Source organism: Brienomyrus brachyistius, chromosome 25, assembly GCF_023856365.1.
Source record: "Brienomyrus brachyistius isolate T26 chromosome 25, BBRACH_0.4, whole genome shotgun sequence".
Lineage (NCBI taxonomy): Eukaryota > Metazoa > Chordata > Actinopteri > Osteoglossiformes > Mormyridae > Brienomyrus > Brienomyrus brachyistius.
This window is the reverse complement of record NC_064557.1, coordinates 1543501-1559614: the sequence shown is the minus strand read 5'-3', so window position 1 is coordinate 1559614 and position 16114 is coordinate 1543501. Positions and strand designations below refer to the sequence as shown.

The 16114-nt window shown below is 57.8% G+C and overlaps 1 pseudogene; it reads right to left on the bottom strand.

The window, feature by feature from the left end:
* The window catches only part of LOC125720482 (amyloid beta precursor protein binding family B member 2-like), a 49350-nt pseudogene that overhangs the window by 30738 nt on the left and 2498 nt on the right, over positions 1-16114 (bottom strand).

The following is a 16114-nucleotide window of genomic DNA, read 5'->3' as shown; positions in this document are numbered from 1 at the left end:
AGACTCAGCTTTCCTTTATTTTTTCCCCCTCAAAACCCAGTTCACTCAAATGGAGTCTCAACATCACAAATGAAACAAAGGCACAGATGAGGGGGGATTCAGATTCACACGTTCAGCTTCCCTGCAGGCACAAAGACACAAGCACTAGGAATACAAAGCCACGGACGGAAGTGGAAGCCTTGTAGTCCAATACCTCCTAAGGTTAATAATTAACAGTAAAAAGCAGCCAAAGTCAGCACAGTCTATGTGGTGAGCAGCTTGCAGGGGGGGCTTCTGTGGACAGGTGCTATTCCAACCTGCACGGACGCCCTCACAGGGTCACGGACAGTTCACAGGGTCTCCAAAACACACTCGCTGCGGGAAGTGCGATAGAAATCCGGGTCTGCTTCAAAGCACATGCAGAAACAGCCCAAACATGCCCTCACCCCATCTGCTGCCCCCGGTCCTCGTGGCAACACAGCCCCCCTCCCTCCTCCACTTCCCAGAATCCTGTTCTACAGCGGGCAGCACTACTGATACCCCAGGCACATAAATCATGTGACGCGACCGACATCGATAGCTGCTGGGTAATTTTTTTTCTCTCTCCATTAATCGAGAAGGGAGGGTATCACCCCAAATGAAGGACACCATGAAAACGGGATGGCAGACTTCCGGGGAGTGTGGGGTTAGGGTTAATTAGGGTTAGGGTTAATTAGGGTTAGGGTTAATTAGAGCAGAGACAGCAAGCCCCCCCCCCCCCCGCCCACGGTGAACTTCAAAGCGGCAGTTGATAGGCGCCACCTGCTGGAGACTGATATATCACCACGTTAGGGGCGGACGCCAGACCAAACGATTAAAGCCAGACATGGAGACGAAGTCAATGGGGAGCACAGGGACGTCGTCAGTGATTAGACCCCAAAGGGAATAGAAAGAGGAGGGAGAACCATGGAGTAGAAGGGAGATAGAGAGACAAGCGGCATTGAGGGGGAAGGAAGAGAGGAAACGAAGTTCACATTCAGCCTGACTGTGAATGCCAGGGACCTGGGGGCTGACGGGAGACGGGGGAGGGGCCTGGGGGCTGACGGGAGACGGGGGAGGGGCCTGGGGGCTGACGGGAGACGGGGGAGGGGCCTGGGGGCTGACGGGAGACGGGGGAGGGGCCTGGGGGCTGACGGGAGACGGGGGAGGGACCTGGGGGCTGACGGGAGACGGGGGAGGGGCCTGGGGGCTGACGGGAGACGGGGGAGGGACCTGGGGGCTGACGGGAGACGGGGGAGGGGCCTGGGGGCTGACGGGAGACGGGGGAGGGGCCTGGGGGCTGACGGGAGACGGGGGAGGGACCTGGGGGCTGACGGGAGACGGGGCAGGGACCTGGGGGCTGACGGGAGACGGGGGAGGGGCCTGGGGGCTGACGGGAGACGGGCCTGGGGGCTGACGGGAGACGGGCCTGGGGGCTGACGGGAGACGGGGGAGGGGCCTGGGGGCTGACGGGAGACGGGGGAGGGGCCTGGGGGCTGACGGGAGACGGGGGAGGGACCTGGGGGCTGACGGGAGACGGGGGAGGGGCCTGGGGGCTGACGGGAGACGGGGGAGGGGCCTGGGGGCTGACGGGAGACGGGGGAGGGACCTGGGGGCTGACGGGAGACGGGGGAGGGGCCTGGGGGCTGACGGGAGACGGGGGAGGGGCCTGGGGGCTGACGGGAGACGGGCCTGGGGGCTGACGGGAGACGGGCCTGGGGGCTGACGGGAGACGGGGCAGGGACCTGGGGGCTGACGGGAGACAGGCCTGGGGGCTGACGGGAGACGGGGGAGGGACCTGGGGGCTGACGGGAGACGGGGGAGGGGCCTGGGGGCTGACGGGAGACGGGGGAGGGGCCTGGGGGCTGACGGGAGACGGGGGAGGGGCCTGGGGGCTGACGGGAGACGGGGGAGGGGCCTGGGGGCTGACGGGAGACGGGGCAGGGACCTGGGGGCTGACGGGAGACGGGGCAGGGACCTGGGGGCTGACGGGAGACGGGGGAGGGGCCTGGGGGCTGACGGGAGACGGGGGAGGGGCCTGGGGGCTGACGGGAGACGGGGGAGGGACCTGGGGGCTGACGGGAGACGGGGGAGGGGCCTGGGGGCTGACGGGAGACGGGGGAGGGACCTGGGGGCTGACGGGAGACGGGGGAGGGGCCTGGGGGCTGACGGGAGACGGGGGAGGGGCCTGGGGGCTGACGGGAGACGGGGGAGGGACCTGGGGGCTGACGGGAGACGGGGGAGGGACCTGGGGGCTGACGGGAGACGGGGGAGGGACCTGGGGGCTGACGGGAGACGGGGGAGGGACCTGGGGGCTGACGGGAGACGGGGGAGGGACCTGGGGGCTGACGGGAGACGGGGGAGGGACCTGGGGGCTGACGGGAGACGGGGGAGGGACCTGGGGGCTGACGGGAGACGGGGGAGGGGCCTGGGGGCTGACGGGAGACGGGGGAGGGACCTGGGGGCTGACGGGAGACGGGGGAGGGACCTGGGGGCTGACGGGAGACGGGGCAGGGACCTGGGGGCTGACGGGAGACGGGGCAGGGACCTGGGGGCTGACGGGAGACGGGGCAGGGACCTGGGGGCTGACGGGAGACGGGGGAGGGACCTGGGGGCTGACGGGAGACGGGGGAGGGACCTGGGGGCTGACGGGAGACGGGGCAGGGACCTGGGGGCTGACGGGAGACGGGGGAGGGGCCTGGGGGCTGACGGGAGACGGGGGAGGGACCTGGGGGCTGACGGGAGACGGGGGAGGGGCCTGGGGGCTGACGGGAGACGGGGGAGGGACCTGGGGGCTGACGGGAGACGGGGGAGGGACCTGGGGGCTGACGGGAGACGGGGCAGGGACCTGGGGGCTGACGGGAGACGGGGGAGGGACCTGGGGGCTGACGGGAGACGGGGCAGGGACCTGGGGGCTGACGGGAGACGGGGGAGGGACCTGGGGGCTGACGGGAGACGGGGCAGAGACCTGGGGGCTGACGGGAGACGGGGGAGGGACCTGGGGGCTGACGGGAGACGGGGGAGGGGCCTGGGGGCTGACGGGAGACGGGGGAGGGACCTGGGGGCTGACGGGAGACGGGGGAGGGACCTGGGGGCTGACGGGAGACGGGGGAGGGGCCTGGGGGCTGACGGGAGACGGGGGAGGGGCCTGGGGGCTGACGGGAGACGGGGGAGGGACCTGGGGGCTGACGGGAGACGGGGGAGGGACCTGGGGGCTGACGGGAGACGGGGCAGGGACCTGGGGGCTGACGGGAGACGGGGGAGGGGCCTGGGGGCTGACGGGAGACGGGGGAGGGGCCTGGGGGCTGACGGGAGACGGGGGAGGGACCTGGGGGCTGACGGGAGACGGGGGAGGGACCTGGGGGCTGACGGGAGACGGGGGAGGGACCTGGGGGCTGACGGGAGACGGGGCAGGGACCTGGGGGCTGACGGGAGACGGGGCAGGGACCTGGGGGCTGACGGGAGACGGGGGAGGGACCTGGGGGCTGACGGGAGACGGGGCAGGGACCTGGGGGCTGACGGGAGACGGGGCAGGGACCTGGGGGCTGACGGGAGACGGGGGAGGGGCCTGGGGGCTGACAGGAGACGGGGGAGGGGCCTGGGGGCTGACGGGAGACGGGGGAGGGACCTGGGGGCTGACGGGAGACGGGGGAGGGACCTGGGGGCTGACGGGAGACGGGGGAGGGACCTGGGGGCTGACGGGAGACGGGGGAGGGACCTGGGGGCTGACGGGAGACGGGGGAGGGGCCTGGGGGCTGACGGGAGACGGGGGAGGGACCTGGGGGCTGACGGGAGACGGGGGAGGGGCCTGGGGGCTGACGGGAGACGGGGGAGGGGCCTGGGGGCTGACGGGAGACGGGGGAGGGGCCTGGGGGCTGACGGGAGACGGGGGAGGGACCTGGGGGCTGACGGGAGACGGGGGAGGGGCCTGGGGGCTGACGGGAGACGGGGGAGGGACCTGGGGGCTGACGGGAGACGGGGGAGGGGCCTGGGGGCTGACGGGAGACGGGGGAGGGGCCTGGGGGCTGACGGGAGACGGGGCAAAATGTGTTTCAAAATGTGACGATCAAAACTTTAAAGGTTGCAGAGACAGGATGCAGAGTTAATGCTTTGCTGTCCACCCGTCCAAAGACACTGTTACTCCAGTGGCTGTAAGACACGTTTCTCTCTCACCCACCCACACACACACACACACACACACACACACACACACACACACTGACAGCTAAACCAGAACATTTACACTGCAGTTTATAAGGACCAGACCGCCTCCTCGCCACCACAAACAGATGAGAGAATCTGAGACCGTAGCCCACTTCCACCGCCGCGGCTTGCTGTTCACTTTTTATCACCTCTGGCAGTAGAATGGGCAGGCGGGAGAGCGAGGGGTTTAAGGCGGCAATTGGCCGCGGCTCTGGCCCCCTTCCAAGCTCCGCTTTAATGGGGCCGCTGAATTCGCTAACACGCTAATCATCTTAACGGTGAAAACAGCCACTAAACCGGTTAACGGCACCGCAGTTTGATGCTGAGTGTCACTGCGCCAGAGGGCGTCGAAAGCAGATGTGGCGTCTCCCAGCCCTGCGCTACGGACCAGAGCCGTCGATCGACACCCGAGGACCATCACATGAGGACGGGTCTCGAAGCACCTGTGAGGCAAAGTCATTATCGTTAACGAGAACTAAACAACGATAACATACAAAAATAAGATAATCTAAACAATAGACAATAAAACGAAAACTATAAATGCCGCATCTGAAACTAACTAAACTAAAAATCTAACAAAACTTCTAATACTAAAATAATGATTATTTATTTACCTAAAATAATGATTACTTTATCTTTAATGAACATCAATAATACCAGGATAATACCATCAATAATATTGTGTTTGACCCATTCTCAGGATATTACTTCTGTGTATTCGAGCAGTATTCTCTAAAGTTCAGGCACATTAAAAAAAAAACTCCCCCCACCCATCTTCCATCAGCCAGCTCCATCCGCTTTGTCTCTCTCTGCCCCCAGGTATTCACAATCAGGCTAAATGTGACCCTCTGGCTTTCCTCATTTCCTCTCTTCCTTACAAACTTTCAAATTAAAATATCCATCCATCCATCCATTTTCCAAACCGCCTATCCGTCTGGGTCGCGGGGGGTCCGGAGCCTATCCCGGAAGCGATGGGCACGAGGCAGGGAACAACCCAGGACGGAGGGCCAGCCCATTCCAGAAAGTAAAATATTTAGTATAAAAATACGAAAACTTATAAATAAAAATAATATTAAAAAAAATTTAAAAACCATAATAATGCCACTAAGAGGACGTCGCGGGTCGTGACCGGCTTCTTTGGGACGTGCCGACCAAACGGAGCAGCCGAGCTCAAAGACGGAGGGAGAGGACAAAAGCACAGGGATGGAGTGAAGTGGGGAAGCGCAGGCCTCAGGACAGGCGTCAAAGGGCGGAGCGCAGGGCATGGCAAGGACGAGGGCCAGGAGGAACCAGGACAGACATCCCAGGTCTCCAGAGCATCTGCCAAAGTTGACAGGGCCTGGTAGCTGGCCCACCTCCCACTCCAGCCCCTGACTGAGACGTGAGGACGACTCCATCAATCTGTCAGAGCCGTGTTAAGGCTGTGGCCGGGGGGATACAACCCCCAAACTCTCCCCGCCCAGGCCGGGCTGCTGTGTACCCAGACGGGGATGGGAGAAGTAGCCGTGCCAGCGATGAGCTCAGCAATGACTAACGGCTCCCCCTGCAGGGCAGCAGAGCCCATGACACACGCTCCCGCCACAGGAATACAGGCCAGTCACATGATCGTACTTTCGCGACAATGACAGGAGCGTGGTGCCCACAGCGCCACCCACAGGCTACTGCAGACCTGGGCACCCGCAGGGAGCTGCACCTTTTGTTTGTCGAAGGCCACCGGCAAGAAGTTCCCTCACATGGACACCTGCTGCTTTGCAGCCTTGGGGGGGTCACATGGCCAGCCAGGGGCTATTCACCTCTCGCCATCTGTCGCTTGTATGGCCTTGGGGAAGATCCTTCACAGTCTATTACATAAAACAAAGACAGCCCCCCCCCCTGCCGTTAATGTTGCAGCCAGCAGAGGTGGTGGGGTCACACAGAGGGGCGTGGTCTAGCTCACCCCTCAGAGTGCCTGTGTTCCTTTGATACGCAATAATTTGCAGATGGTCCCTGCTGAGAGCCGACCGGCACAGGCTCAGCATCCCCCAGCGTGTGCCAGGCTCACAGGCAGAAGACTTAAGTTAAGCTTTATTTGCTATTTGTACAAGAACGATAACTGCGTCCGAATGTGTTCTTTTGTATATCCCATCTTCCTCTTTGCTTCTTAAGACATTTTTCAAGGGTACAACTAAAATCTGGCTACTTTATGGGACTCGAACCAGTAAACATCTGATGCAAGGCACAGACAAAGGGCTAACCCGTTGTAAAAGGCAGAGACGGAGAGGAGCCACAAAGACGACACAATGCGGGACCAAAGCGACGTGGAACCGGACTGTATGTACAAAGCAATTGCTTTTCAAACCGGCTCTTTTTAAGGTCCAGCACTGCGATCTGTTTCTCTGAGGAGCAATGCGCATTCCCCTGAACACCAACCCATCGGACCAAGCCGAGCCAGACCCACCAACGGGCCGCCTGCGGCTGGTGAGGAGCCGCCCGTAATTAGAGGCGAAGGTGGGGGCAGCCCGCCTCCTCTCCGCCTCCGGGCCCGAGCATCGCAGCCGCAGGAGGTGGCGCTCTCGCACACGCAGTGCTGCAGCGGGACGCTGTGGGCCAAAGAAGAAGAATAAACAAGAGCACTGGGGCTTTGATCAACGCACTCTGCCCGGGGCTGTCAACAGGGAGTCAGGGCACTGGGGGGCGGGACGCAGTGATGTTCAGACAGAAAGCCCAGAAGCCACGTCTGAGAGCGGCAGATGACGGCCATGACCCCCCCGCCCCCCCACCTGGTCCACACAGGGGTGCGGCTCCGTTCAGCAGCTCACCAACCCCCTTCCCCCAGCTCCGAGAGACAGCTGCGGATCGCAAAGTCATTCTGCCCGACATGGGGGAGGCAGGGCATAAAAGAGGTTGGGGCAGATGGAGAGGGGGCTACTCTGGGCAGCTGGTGCGAGCCCCCCCCCCCCCCAGATCCAGGGGAGGGGGTCAGCCTCATCAAAAGCAGGTCCCGTCTGTACCTGCAGGAAGACGCATCGGGGGCTGACGACACATGCAGGATGACTCGGCATTTCCATCTTAACAAAAAAACCAAGGTCGCATTCCAGCCAGAGGCCATCAATCAGCCGCCAGACGTCACCCCGGGGACAGAGACGGCTATAAAGGCAGCGCTGTGGATGGCTGTGGAAAAAAACCACCCCGTCTGCCCCCATCCCTGGCACACCCACCTGCGATGGAGATTTAACGACCCCAGATAAATGGTGTGCACCTCACCTATCCCCGAGTAGACCGACACAAAGTGACGACTCAGAGACGTACAATTTACATGGGGAGCATGCTTCAGTTACATCGTGTTCAGCATAATTTCCAGGGGTGCCGATGACTTTTTGTCAATTATTCCTTGATGACGGATTTTTTTTTCTTTGAGTAAATTTATTTCGATGAAAGGTTGGACTTCTCATTTTTTCAGCGTGAACCAAAAGGTTGGATTGTTTCTAACCATTTTAACAAAAATTTACAAGGGGTGGCAGTAATTGTGGAGGGCACTGCATATATGTATATTTATGTACGTGTGTGTCTGTTTGACTGTGTGTCTATATATATATATATATATATATATATATATATTATACACAGTTCTGTGCAAAAAGTCGAGCGGCTGCCCCTGTGAATTTCACTGAGAAAACAAAGGTAACGGCACCAATCGCAAAGGTTTTTCCAACAACAATAAGGCCTGCAGCCCAGCTAAATAAGACGCCATACATCAAACACGCAGAAGGTGACAGGTGCTTAGGGATCAGGCCGCTCCAGGCCCACCAGGGCACCGAGACGTTACCGTTTCAGTACTTCTGTAATAAAAATGGATGCTAGTCAACTGAAGCTCAGGACTCGAGGATGTTTCTGCGGCCTCCAGCCCATGAAAACCCCCACAGATAATACAGAGAGCTTGGCTTGAACCACTCTTCTAGTACATCAACACATCCTATGGAGAACTAGAACAGGGCTAACTCCGTCCGCTAACGCTAACTCTGGCCGCTAACGCTAACTCCGGCCGCTAACCCAACCAGAATGAACGGTAACAGGCTTAGCACCGAAAAGCCGCCTGGCTGCTGGCCGGCGGAGTGACATGCACCACAGGAACGAGACCCAGGGGCCCCGTCTTTCACCAGAGCCACGTCATCAGAGGGAGTAAGCAGCACGAGGCCGCCTCGGTGACGTGGCGCGGCAGTATTTACAACGAAAGCCGGCAAGGTGACCAGGGCCAGACAGGACGCGCAGTGGTCGCAGTGGTCGCCGTGGCAGCGACACCCACTTAGGGGGCGTGAGCGCTCCAGTGTTTTCACTTAGGCTGTAATTTGCCGGCTTTTCCTGCAGGCTACATGGGAGCTGAGGCACGCCAGGAATTCACGGCGGGGGCGGGACTCTCGCCGAGAGGATTCGGTTACGCATAAACAAGCCCCGATGGCACCGGCAGACCAAAGTGCCGATCCCAGCTCTGTCGCTGTCTCCTGGCAAACACCGTTACCAGAATTTTCCCAGAACATCTTCACGAGAAGCTTAACGTCAGAGGCTAAAGGAGCCCACATGCCACGGCTTAGCACCCCTGAACCCCCCGCTGCGCTTGGTTATCACTTGGTCAGTGCGTGTTGCCGTCTTGCTCGGTTAGTGCAACTTGAGGTCTCTGTGGTACGGAGGCAGGACCAGGCAGCAAAGGCCACACCCAATAATACCAGAACCAGAATCAGAGGGGACACCCGACCTGTACGAGGGGGACCAATCCCATCAACCGAAAACAGTCTTTCAGCACATAAATGCATACATTAAAATCTGACAGATAAATCACAGCACCGCCCACTGCCCAAATCTGCTTCATTCTTATTGGGTCGTGCTGGCTGAGAGAAGGTCAAACAGATAATGGCTGTTTTATGACAGTGGAGCCATTTGCCATTATCTGCGAGCTTGCAGAAAGTCGATGAGCGGTAATTCAGACATATCTGCCGTAAGGAGATAGGGACTGGATTCGGCCACAGACGGGAGGCAGGTTCAGGCCGCGCATCTGGGGGGTTTACAGGTGGCGGTGCATTTGTGCGGCTGTTGGGGCATGGAAGAGAGGCTGAGCCCAGCCCCGCCTCTGACATTCCCACCAGCGCGGAAGAATGTAGGAAGGCGGTCCGGCCCGGGGAGGGTGTCCGTTCGTGCTTCACAGTGATCGTATCAGGTTTCGGCAAATCAGAGTAACGGCACCCAGCTACCCCCAAAAGCCCGTCAGCTTGCAGCCGAATCAAAATGAGGCCCAGGTCTTCAAGTGGGGGGCACTAAGGGACAGATCATCTTCAGCCCACAGCAGCAGGAGGTTACCTCTAGATCTCTAGAACATGAGCAGTGGGTGTCAGAAGGTGCCACAGCTGGCTACGAAAAGAGCTGGGAGACCGGTGCAGGACTAGGAGTTCCATCTGAGCATCCCATGAGGTCCAGACGGTTTAACGAAAGCCGATGTGGATCACAGGGAGACATGCAGTCAGGTGCATTGGGACCTGCCCCCTCCTCAGGGAGGGAAGGCAAGGTAACAGCTGCACCAGTGAAAGGGGAAGTTCGTCCTTGATGCTCTGAAGGACGCCTGGGGGGGGGGGGGGGGATCTTCAGTTCCGCAGAGCTGCTGAAATACAGACAAACCGGCTTCTCTGACATCCAAGCAACCGAGAGAGGACTGCAGTCATTAGTGACCGTGAAGAGGACGTGTCCGACAATATGGAGGGGGCACCCACAGGATACGAAGGACTGGGCAGCCCTGGGTGTCATCCAGTGTTGCAACAGAGGTGATCCCATCCTCATCGGCGTATATAGGGGGCGGGGCCCAAAACTGATTGGGCCCCAGAGTGACGCTTCCCCTGTCACTCACCAAAACAAAACATTTCATTGGCTAATAAGGTTTGCCCCAGTGTATGAAATCTGGCCCCTTTTATGCCCCCCTACTCACCCAAATAAAATCCTTTCAGCGATACTCTTAACAACAAGGGGGAGGGGCTTCGCAAACTTCCCGGAGCCAAGTCACTAACTTCCCTGGAATACGAACTGCATTTCCGCAGATACAAGCAGACGGGCATGACCAGCGGAAACCAAATACTCGGGCAGGTTGCCACATCAAGGCACCCTGACCTGCGCAGCCGAACCGGACAGCAGGGCCTGATGGGAGGGGAGGGGCAGCTGCAGTCAAAGCGAGGAGGGCAGCCATGACACACGCATACGCATACATGCAGATGCCGGGATGAAGAGGCAGACATGAGCTCGCACGCATGCATGCACACGCACACACACAGACAATAAGATATGCGCACACACACACACACACAAGCAGACACAGACACGCACACACACACACACACACACAAGCAGACACAGACACGCACACACACACACACACACACAAGCAGACACAGACACGCACACACACACAGGCTGGAGCAGGCCATCCGGCTGGCTGTCGTCTCGCCAGGGGAAATATTAATGACCCTGCTGCCGTTTCCTGGACGCGTCCCCAGTCTGACCACCTTGGGACTGCAGCGGTGGAGGGGGGAGGGCAGTGGCAGTGCAGAGGTAGCGGTTCGGCTTCCAAGTGTGACATCACTGGTCACGTGCTGCGATGAGTGGCCGCCAGCACTGTACCAGCGTCAGGGTGCCCTATGAAGTGCACAGAGGTGATCTGCACTAAACATCCTGACCTGTCGCGTACTGCTAGCCATGCCTGCCGGAGCCAAGATCTGCAGTCGAGTGCGACGCCCCCCCCCCCACCCTTCCCCCACCGCTCGCCTCAGCTGCACCGGAGTATTTATAGCCCCAAGAATGAGAACATTGCCAAAGAATGTCTGCAATGGTACAAAAATGAACATATACACAGAGCGGTTTCCCCTTCGTACTGCCATTCCTTACTAATGGTACATTCCTGCATCACTGTGAGCATTTCATTCAGTCGTAATTTTCTCTACGAATTCTTCCCTATGGTTACTTCCCATAAGAATTACTTCCTGATGGTACGTTCCCGTCTCCCCATACGAATCCCTTCCTGATGGTACGTTCCTACCTTCCCATAAGAATCCCTTCCTGATGGTACGTTCCTGCCTTCCCATACAAATCCCTTCCTGATGGTACGTTCCTGCCTTCCCATACAAATCCCTTCCTGATGGTACGTTCCTGCCTTCCCACATGAATCCCTTCCTGATGGTACGTTCCTGCCTCCCCATACAAATTTCTTCCTGATGGTACGTTCCTACCTTCCCATACGAATACCTTCCTGATGGTACGTTCCTGCCTCCCCATACAAATTTCTTCCTGATGGTACGTTCCTACCTTCCCATACGAATCCCTTCCTGATGGTACGTTGCTGCCTTCCCATACGAATCACTTCCTGATGGTACGTTCCTACCTTCCCATACGAATCCCTTCCTGATGGTACGTTCCTGCATTCCCGTACGAATCTCTTCCTGCATTCCCGTACGAATCCCTTCCTGATGGTACGTTCCTGCATTCCCGTACGAATCTCTTCCTGCATTCCCGTACGAATCCCTTCCTGATGGTACGTTCCTGCCTTCCCACATGAATCCCTTCCTGACAGCACATTCATTCTGAGCCGCCGATCGACTGAACCGCCGAGCTTGGGGCTGCGATTAATCTTCCTCAGATTTCAGTGGCTATAAAATCACCCACGTAAATTGTGTGTGACACGGCATCTCTCTGGTGCAGCATTTCACTGAAAACTGTGATTTTGGATTGGTGGGAAACTATCGACGGGCAAACGGCCGCGGCACAGGGTTACAGTGAGATGAGGACACGGGACGGCACGCGGTCCAGGATGCCAGAGAGCTGACGTAATGCGACGAGACACCGGTGCTGGGGAACTTTCCTCTAAAACACCAATGCTGACACACAGGCTCTGTGGTTCCCTGCACCTAATATTCCCAGATACGCAGCAGTCATTACGTCCTCTGAGCAGTGCTGTTCCGATAAACGGGCTCCATTAAGCGATTAACTCTCAGCAGAGCATCAAGTTCTTACAGAACACCAGAGGCTCCTAACAAGGTGAACTGGCACCGACGTGTCTGCTTGTCAGCCCCAATTTGGGGGAAGCCCCAGGAAGGGGCACAAAGGTGGCACCGGGACCGATGTGATCCAGCCCCAGGGGAATGAGCCGGTGTGCACGCCTGAATATCCCACTCCGCATTCTGAGGGAGTGACACCTTCGTGAGGAGACCCACCGGGTCGGGCCGGGCCGGAACGGGGATCTGGGAAAGGAGAGCCGTGAGACGTGGCATCCGCCCCCAGAAATACCCGCCTCACGGAAATGGGTGCCCCAGAAAATCAGCGCCATGACGGCGGCACAGGTTACGGCAGGAACATGTTTACAATGCCTGTGTCCCAACATCCCGAGTCGACGGGAAGTACAGCTCAGTGTTTGTGATGCGGGGGGGGGGGGGGGGGGGGGGTGCATGTTGAGACAACGCCCTTGGTTATCAGAACCTCGGAGTCAACACCTTACTCTCCTTACTTACTTTGTTAAGTGGAGGGTGCTAGTGAGCCTGACAGCAGTCAGCGTGGGGGCTCCCTGACATCGAGTCTTTGCATTTAATCACACCCCACCCCCAATCCCAGTAAGGCTGCCCATGCCCGGAGCCTCACAGAAAGAGGGTCGATCCCAGCACAAGAAAATACCCCTCTTTGTTACATTACTACAGTATTTCTCAGGTTCATGCAAACTTCAACAGCTATACTTTATTATCTGAGTATCCGAGTCATTAACCGTATTAGATAAGTACCTTAGATCGCAACCCAAAATGGGTCGTGAGCCCATTTCTAGTTTGGTAACAAACTAACAAACAAACCACCTCTCCCACCCACCCCCCCACCCTACCCTAGCCGTCAACTAAATAAATTTAGGGTGCAATTTATCAAGGACTGCTTTGGCTCCTGAGGCTAAACCAACTGAGAATGACTGCCGTCAAAGACCTCAAAGGGCAAAGAGGTAATCAGTAAACAGTACGTAAGTAAACACGGCCATTCTGGGCAGACGGCAGGCAAGAAATGCAAAGCGACGTCAACAGCGTGATTGGAGACGAGCGGGAGACTCGACAAAGCCCCGGAGCAAGGCGCTCGGCTCCGACACGCGTCGGAATATTTTTGCATTTATTCATGAGGAATATCGAGGATAAGGAGGGAATGAAGCGTCACATGGCGGACAGGCTTTCAGCGAGCTTTTCGTGTGTGTGTGTGTGTGTGTGTGTGTGTGTGTGTGTGTGTGTGTGTGTGTGTGTGTGTGTGTGTGTGGGGGGAGGGGGGGTTATATGGAGAAACACAACAGCAGAGAGATGATAGATCTCAGGGGCTCAGGAACGCATGAAATATAGAGGAAGTCAGTTTTTGGGCGGGGCTCACACTTTTGGGCGTGGCTCACGCTGTTGGGCGGGGCTCACGCTGTTGGGCGGGGCTCACACTTTTGGGCGGGGCTCACCTTCACTTGCGCTGACATTTCGCTTCTCTGCCACATTGTTTTTACTTCGCACCCAAACTGACACTAACCCTGACTATGACCCCACCTATAACCCTTAACCTGACTGAGCCCCAGCCGGCAGACTCCCTCGGCTGGGGTTCGACACCCCCCCTCCCCCATGACATCATCACGCAAAAGCTATTTCCATGCAGGAGATGGCGACAGACCCACTAGCGCAGGATAACACTCCTCCTGGGATACGCGGTATCCCCAACGCCCCGGTCCCGCACCATCCTCTAGAAGCTGATGCCCCGCCCCTAATCCCGCCCTTCCACACTCGCACACGCCCAGTAAGCCGACGTCGCCGGTACGGTTCAATTACATTGCATCCAACATGGTCAAAGGGTAGCTGAAGCATAGGAGACCAACGCAGAATCGGGAAAAGGGAATGCGGCACGGGGGTCGAAAGGAGGCACGCCGACCCACCCCCCAATACAGCTCCAGGGTGGCCAACAATAGGAACCACGCTCACCGGCCCCCTCCTGTGTGGCCAGGGAGTGGACAAAGACACTGTGTCAACATGGGGGGAGCTGAGGAGACCTTTACATGACCTCCCAGGCAGCAGTGGGGTCAGGACTAATGGGTGGGGCAACTAAAAGCAATTAAAACATTTTTGATACATCTGAAACCTTAGCAACCACCACCCCGGAGCATTCCAGCACTGGCCCGTGAACATTGCAGAACGTTCCCAAAACATGTAACTTCATTACATTACATTTATTCAGAAGATGCTTTCATGCAAAAGTGATTCTTTTTTTGAGATATTCTTTTTTTTTTGAGGAAGCAGGGACTGGGGGTTGCATACAATTAGTCTGCTGAGCCTGGGATCCGAACCGACAGCCTTCCGATCGCGGGCCCAGCATCTTAACCTGCTGAGCCGCACACCGCACCCACGTCTCGGGAAAGCGGTAATTGTTGAAGTCACACCCCTATAGCCAGCCTTCGGTGGCTCCGGCGCGACGGCTGGCTTCTACAAGGTCCTGGCCGCCAGCATCGCTCAGGATTGCCTTGCGCGTGACACGCAGATCCCTCCTAACGGCAAGAGATCGCAGGCCGAACCGCAGTCACGCGTTTTGGATTTCACCCATCGCGCCCAGCTCCAGCCGCTATTAGGTGGTATTTACTGTAACCCTAGCGGCTGAGACAAGCACACAATCGTAGTGTCGTCTTAATGCTGATTACGCACCCTGGTAACCCTTCGAAATGAAACAAAAAAACTGCAGCTTGTCTCAAATTACCTGAACCAGCAAGACAAATAAACCTTAAAACAAATCGATGCAACACACATTCTACACAGAAGCTAACGAGACCGCCGGCCATCGATAAATTTGGGGTTGGGGCTTCAGTTCCTGGCAGTTTAATTACCACGTCGCTTCCCTGGCCTGGTGAGAATATCGTCCAGCGCTGCATTTCAGTATCAATCCGCACAGATTGTCGGCAACCTAGATATACATGTAAGTCGTGTAGAAGAAGACTTGCAACTCCACCCACGACACAGTGACACGACGGCAGGCGTAGGAAGACAATGAAGATCTTTTCTAACTCTGCGCTAGTGGTTTTGCCTGGTATGCACGTGCCCACCAGCAGCACGCACCACAAACGGCGTGACACATCTCTTTCACACCCACCCCTGAAAAATGGGGGTCCTGACTTTGACCTGCTCCTGGGCTAACGCGTCACGATTGTCGGTACCGGAGTAACAATCCACACGTCATTGTACCATTGAGGAGCAGACAGGAAGGTTCAGACGCCCAGGAACCGAGGGGCAATTGGGGGGAATTAAAGCTTAGCTTTTCCGGTCACTGAATTGTTTGATTCCGTTGCTAGGTGACGCTCCCTTCTGGTTATTTAAAAGGGATTTAAAGTCCAAGACGCATCTACGCATATCAATTAACACTTGAATGTAAGGAGCCTGCCGATTGGTCCGGCACAGGGTCACGGAAAGCCTGGAGCCTATCTTAGGCAGCACAGGGCAGCGGACACCCTGGATGAAAAGCCAGTCCTTCACAGGACACGCGCTCACACAGGGGATTCACAGACATCGATTCACCAAAGTGTGAGAACATGCAGAGGCCCGGGTGCATAGCAGAGTTGTGATTCCAATCTATAAAAATAAAAGGTGTGAGGCCACAGCACCGGCCCCATCTAACCCCACCTCCGCCCCCATGCACCAACATGCCTCCAGCAACTGATCCGCTTCAAGCCCCTGGAATGCGCTATGAAGAAAGGCAGCCCCTTATGAATGACGTCATCTTTTTTCTAAATGTGTCAGCCAGCACTACTCTGCTGTGCTTTTACCTTTCTTTCTTTTACTGTCCTGACCTGCAGCCATGAGACCGCTGCCTGGCTCCGGGCCCGCAGAACCGTCTCCACAGCCTCCATCTGCCACCTCACCTCCAGCTCTGC